At 36.2% G+C, this 7,162-nt stretch overlaps 1 pseudogene; it reads right to left on the reverse strand.

Annotated features, from left to right (window-relative positions):
- Positions 1-257: 257 nt before the first annotated feature.
- LOC103658262 lies at positions 258-1,848 on the reverse strand (annotated as a pseudogene).
- Between the last annotated feature and the right edge of the window lie 5,314 nt (positions 1,849-7,162).

The raw sequence follows: 7,162 nt of genomic DNA on the forward strand, positions 1-7,162 counted from the left end.
TTTGCACGGACTACCATATTTTCAGTATAATCTGAAGTTATAATTATTAATATTGCTCATTTTAATATTCAAAAAATAATCTTTTTTTCAGTCAAGTACATTTATGTACATTGACTCTTTTTATACAAGGTTTATAATCACATAAACTAATCTTCCCTTTTTCAGAATTATCCATGCCAAAATCAAATAATTTTCTTCTGAGAAGAAAATTCTAAGAATAGCGATCGCAGTTTGTATAATAAATATAATGATGTCAGTTAACGATCTTCAGAGGCAACTTGAGATTCTTGTCCTTCCTTTCCCCTGGAATTCTTAGTCAAGTAAAACATTGACATAACCAGGACAACTCTTAGAGAAACCAGATGAATTAAAGGCAGGTCGAGGAAGTGGATCTTATAGCCTGTGTAACACGGGAGAATATAAAGCAGGTGTGAAGTGTGACAAATCCATCACTTCATGTGTTGAAGGTACACAGTAAAAGCATCCTGACTCTTCCTCTCAGGATTTTAAGAAAGCAACTTTTGAATGCTTCCAAAGACTAAGTCAACAAGAGTAACAATAAGTTATTTGGAATCTAAGGATATGTGCAGATATGTATTCTCATTTCTCTTAGGTAAATACCCAGACATGAAACTGTTGGGTAATAAAGTGTATTATGTTTATCTTTATAGGAAACCTCCAACCTATTTTCCAAAGTGGTGCTACATTTTGACCCTCTTAACAAATGCACAAGCTTACTAGCATCAGTTCTTTTACTCTTAGCCTCTGGAATGGTGTGTAAGGGTATGATACTGTGGTTTTAATTTTCACTTCTCTAATGACTAATGATTTGAGCATTTTTCACTGTCCTTTGGCCAACTGTATATCTTCTTTGGTGACGTGTAGGAGATGTAGGCATTCCTTCTATATTTTGGATACAGGGCTTTTATCAAACATAAATTCTTATATCAAACATATATTCTTCTCATTGCAAAGTGTACTATTATAAGGCTTTCCCTTCTCAGAAGTTTGTTTTGTTTTGTTTTGGTTTGGTTTGGTTTTTGCTTTATCTGTCCTCGTACTTTATTGGTCACTTCTGGGCCTGTGCCCAGCTAGGTGGGCTCCAGGGAAGGGGTCATCATTCACCAGCTCCCAGCTGGGAGAAGGCTTTGAGCAAGCTCTCCAGTATAATGGATTATGGAGTTTAAAGGGGCACATCTGGCCTTTCCTGGGTCAGCAGGGCGTATCCAGGTGGTGCCAGCAGCCCAAGCTTTCTACTTGTCTGCCAGCCTCACCGTGTTTGGAGAAGTACTCCTTGCTCTCGTCCACGTTGGGCTTGACTGTGCTGCTGCCTGGCTTCCAGCCAGTGGAACAGACTTCCCCATGCTCAGGGATGTACTAGAAGGCCTGGACCAGCCACAGGGCTTTGTCCACGGAGCACACCATAGGCAAATCATTGACAGTCATCTGGTGAGGGGCACCCTTGCCATCCATGATAAAGATGCCCCTATAGGCAATGCCTTCATCTTGCTTTAACGCGCCATAATCTCGGGACAGGCTCCCGGTTACATCAGCCAGCACGGGGATGTTCAGAGAGCCCAAACCTCTTTCCTTCCTTGGAGTATTGATCCAAGCCAGGTGGGTGATCGGGGAGTCAACAGAGACCCCCAACAGCTCACAGCATGGCTTGCCAAAGTCCTTGGCATGTTCACTGGAAGGCATGATCTCTGAGGGACAGACAAAGGTGAAGTACAGCTGGTAGAAAAAGAGGACCAAGTATTTCCCTCTGTAGTCGGAAAACTTCAGCTCCTTGAAGGTGGCCTGGAAGCTCTGGGCAGGCTTTCCCAGTGCACGTTGCTGGGAGGTCATGACTCAAAGCTGTGTGGGCAAGAGCAGGACACACGTATTGGCAGACTCACCAACATGTGTTAGCACCCCGTTCTCGAAATTGCTTTAATGCTACTACAATTTCTCCTTTCTTTATAGGCATTATTTAAAATAGTTTAATTTAAATTTAAGCCTAAATTCCAGATCAATGAATACTTGCATGTAAATATGACAAAACTGATTTTTTTAGGTAACTGGTTTTGCGTTGTATTCGATTAAAATCCACTGTGCCGAGATTTTTAAATGGCATGTATATACATAGGGTTATTCTCAGCTGCTTTGTTGCAAGCCTGAATTTCTCTCTAGACATGCCTGAACCATGAAGCTGATTCATGGCCAATAAAAGATTACTTGTGCTGCTTAGTGATTAAAATAATTCTGTAGTAAAGTTTGAAACATATCATGGGCCAGCCTGTATCCAACTTATATAAATACACACACATGCGTGCATGTACACACATACACACACACACACACACACCCCTAATATAAATTTCAGACTCATGGTTTTTGTTATCTTTTAGTTGTTTGAGCTAACTTTTAGTTTTAGGTTTTGATTTATTGAGCCAGATCATGTAGCCAAGCTTGGACTGTAAATACTAAATACCCAGCGTACTCAATACCCATTCTCAGATGAGACTGTAGCTTCTGAGACCACGGTAACTAATATCTATCTTGGTGGTTTATGGCCCATAGATAAAGTGTGTTCTGTGCCAATGAGGTGACAATTTGAAAGCTGTTTTTGAATGTCTCACTCTTGCCTGATAATTGCTTGTGCTTTCCTCCTACTACTGAATAATATCCTTTACATTCATGTATACTCTGTAGGGTGTTATAAATCCTTCCAATCATTCAAGAAAGCATAATTATTGCACATGGCATAGCATATTATCATATTTTTGTGTGTTTGGTGCATAATTATTTGTTGAACAAGACAATTCCAATTAAGGTTGGAATGAAATTGAATATTAGGTTATACTTGATAACAGATTTCTAATCATATGGAGGAAATTATTAAATATACTATTTTATGTGTTTTCCTTATTTTTTCTGTATGTCCAATAATATTCTATGAAAATAAATTTTAAGGCTTTTTTAATTCTACATATTTTGCTTTAATTTTAAACACTGATTAATATCAATAATAGATATTCATAAAATATGAACAAGAGTTCAATAATAAACAGTCAATTGTCAAATAAGTCTTTTGATAATTTTCTAGGGGAGGTTTTTTTTTAATTATGGTAATAAAATTATTCAAAAATCAAATGTATCATGGCTTGCATCTTCACGATTGCTGTTTTTCCTCAAATTCCTTAATTTTCCTTAATTTTGTTGTGTTCACAAAGTTAATATTCTGAGCCAGTTATCATCCAGACAAAACAAAGGAAAACACCTGCGATGTTAGTTTCATTAAAAAGATACAGAGTGTGTAGGGTCCCAAATTAATTAATCATTGTCCACAGAATGTAGTAAATGAGTGGTTGGATTTTGGAGACGTGAAGATCTGTGCTGAACCCATTCTGCTGCAGGTGACATGTTCTGTGACTCTGGACAAATTACCAAACTATCTAAATCCAGTGTTCTCATATATAAGATGGCAGTAATTTTTTTTAAAGATTTTATTTATTTATTTATTTGACAGAGAGAGAGAGACAGCCAGCAAGAGAGGGAACACAAGCAGGGGGAGCGGGAGAGGAAGAAGCAGGCTCCCAGCAGAGCAGGGAGCCCCATGCTGGGCTCGACCCAGAAAGCTGGGATCACGCCTTGAGCCAAAGGCAGATGCTTAAGGACTGAGCCACCCAGGCGCCCCAAGATGGCAATAATTTTATTTGAAGGTAGAAGAGAATATAAAACATACATATTGCTTTGTCATTTTCTGGCACAGAGTAAACAATTACAAAATATTAGCTATTTTTTATTGTAGTAATTCTCCAGGCTTTACCATGCTTTGTGAGAAAAGGCTCCATTCTAAGGCTCTTTTCTTGCCTCTCTCACTATCTATTCTTTTGTCCCAATAATTTCTCACTTTTCTTAATAGAATAGCTTCTCTGTATGTATATTACCATATATCTGATTGTGAATAAACTAATTGTTAAATTTTAGAGCCTTCTCTTTCTTCCTGACTAAAATTTGTAGGAACTTATTAAAAATAATCATGGTTTTTATTGGTTTTTTTTTTTAGGTTTTGCTGGTTTGCTATTGTTTTTATAACTAGACTCCTAGTGCCCGCATAACTTACAAGTGGTCTTTAATTTTACTGTGCAATTGAACCAAAACAATACCATAGTAGAGTAGAGTAGAGACTATTTTTGTTTTCTTCTATTCACTAGTATTTGTCAGTGGCCTAGCACAGTGCCTGGAACATGGTAGCTATAGAATACCTGTTGTATGTATGGATGAAACTAGCAAAACTATACTACTCTTTTGGGAGAGAATCTTAAAGAAAATGTGTCTAGATCTTCAAAGTTATTTTTTTTAGGCTTCTTTGAATATGTTATAGAAACTTTCATAGATATAGATATTATAGATAACTTGCCAATGTAATTTGCCTAAACTCTTTGAATAAATAATTTTTTAAAGATTTATGTGTTTATTTTAGAGAGAGAGAGAGAGAGCATTAGTGAGAGGGGCAGAGGGAGAGAGAATCTCAAGCCAACTCTGCACTTAGTGCAGATCCCGACGTGGGGCTTGATCTCATGACCCTGAGATCAGGACCTGAGCCAAACCAACAGTCAGGAGCTTATCTGTCCCGCCTAGGTGCCCCAATATTTTAATTTTTTAAAAATTATCATACAATGAAATAGTGTTGATAATTTTAAGTTGACATTAACTTAGTTAATTTGCCGTGTGCAGTAAACTGTGTCTTGCTTTACATATTAGTTCACATAATATTTAAAATGACTTTGTGATCCAGTTTGTATTATGCCCATTTTATAACAATGTACATTTGTTTATCAAAGTTTATGCAATTATAACTGTGATTTAAATTTAATTTTATATGACTTCAAATTGTTCAAAACCTTAGCCACTTTACCACTAGATTTCTTTAAATGCTTCTAAAAATGAATTAATTTCTGAGCCCATATATTTTCAATCAATATACACTCATCAATAGCTAGAAAAAAAGATATTTTTCTGAAACTGCACTATCATTTTTAATATAAAATAAATGTCCCTTTAGTCTGTAGGTTTTTGTTGGTCTTAGTTTTTGTGACACTTTTTAATTAAGAAAAAGTATCTTTTATACCAAAGCGAAATACATAGACGTATTTAGTGATTTATAAATCCTAGGAAGATGCATTTCTTTCTTTTTTATTTTTTAAACCAGAACACACCATTTATAAGTATTGAAGTATATAATTATTTTGAAACAATAGTTAGTAGGAGTTTCTCTTTCCTGACCCAGATTATTTTAGAGAACTTTCATTTCTGAAAAAAAGAAAAAAATGAAAAAGCTCCTTTTGAGTTAAATGGGACAGAACATTCGACATAGCGCAGGTGCACTGCTGTCTCTTGAGTATGGCGACACACCAAACTGCACATCAGAGAAGCTGACTGCGTTTTAAACCAGGAAGCGAGCTGGTATTCCATTGGTATTTATACTAATAAGAAGCACCTGGAATGAAGAACCAAAGTAAAAGATAAATCTCTGCATCATGTTTTCTTATTTTCTCTTGATTTAAAGAGAGACTGTACACCAATTTTATGTCATTTTTCTATTTGTCATACTTAACCTCTTTGTCTCAGCTTACTAGCCCTTTAAAAGGGTAGTGACAATGTGGTTCAGTGTCATCAGAAACACTAAGTGCTTCAGTAGTAGTCGTGATGGTAAGAGTAGTAGTGATGTTATTTAGGAGTAAGGGGGAAAAACACTTTATATTCAATGCTCATGGAAGGACATTTAGAAATATTTATAAAACAATCTTTGTGGCATTGCATGGGACTGGAGTGTGGGGTTGGGGAAGGAGGGAGCCCTTTCTCACCCAGCTCTATCCCATTATAGCATGGATCCTCCAGAAGAGAGGGAGTTCCATGCATAAAAATAAGTCTTCCTTTTAAAAATGTGTGTTGCATAAATAGTGCAAGAGGACGCATGGGACTTCTTTTGAACTGTTATGAATATGCTTGAGGTTCATTAGGCTTTCAAGATGCTGTTCAAGCACTGCGTGAGAACCTAGGGACGGTGGTGTTTAGTTAAAGCGCCGGTGCAGGGGGACCACTTGGCTTTCTCATGAAGTGAAACCAACTGCTCAGACTGAACATTCCACTTCTAAGCTAAAAAAAGGGAACTACCCCACCTAAGGAGAAGATACTGTTTTAATTTTATTTGTGATCGTATTGTTACCGGTTTTGTTAATTCAAAGCTGAATACAAAACTATCCTGGGAACAATAACCTAAACCTTTGACCCTTGTAATATGTGGGAAATAGATTGTAGTTTGTCTCAAACGAGATTCATTAGATCAAAACTTTAAAGTGAGAGATTGAATAAAAATTAAGTAATTGTTAGTTTATAAATACAAAAGTTTAGAAACTAAATGTGTCATGGCTTAAAGATGAATAGTATTACATTGAATCATGCAGTATTATACTTGGGACTTGCTCCTTGAAGCCATACTGTTATTAGCTCTGTAAAAAAAATGAAAGGTGTGCAGGACATTTCTTTGTCAAAAAAAATGTACTTGCATTCTTTCTATTGTCTTTGAGAAATTGAAACTTAGTTTTCAATGGTATATACTTTTAGAAAAAGAATTTTAGTTTAGGTCACAATGATCCTGATAAAATCACGGTATTACCTTTTACGAAAGAAGTATGAGGGTCATGTAGCACAATTCACCCCCAGTGCTAGCTCTTCTCTTCCCCCTGTGTTGTGTAGCTGTCATTTGACAACTGTCATGATGCACTAGTTTACACCATAGCATATTCCAGAATTATTCTTTTTAGAAAACAAAATTAAGAAAGGAGCAATGCAAGAATGTATGGCCATGTTAATAATTGATCATAATTTAGTTCAACTTCCATCACAGTATCTTGATGTAACAACTACATATCATTTACTCCATTTCTGTTTTATGATTTTCAAATAAAATTTATTTCTGCATCTTTTAGGGTTCATTTTTTGGTTTGTTTTCTAACTATCATGAACAGGTTTTTATTTTTCTTTCTACTAGCAATAAGAGCAAGCATTTCCTTTATTTTAAATATTCGTAATACACTTTCACAGCCCAGTGAAACAACCTTATATTCAGGACCCTTCAATGTGTTGGTTTTTTCTGGCTGGATGCAGGGTGGGG

Source organism: Ursus maritimus, unplaced genomic scaffold (assembly GCF_017311325.1).
Source record: "Ursus maritimus isolate PB19 unplaced genomic scaffold, ASM1731132v1 scaffold_2, whole genome shotgun sequence".
In the NCBI taxonomy this organism is placed as follows: Eukaryota; Metazoa; Chordata; class Mammalia; order Carnivora; family Ursidae; genus Ursus; species Ursus maritimus.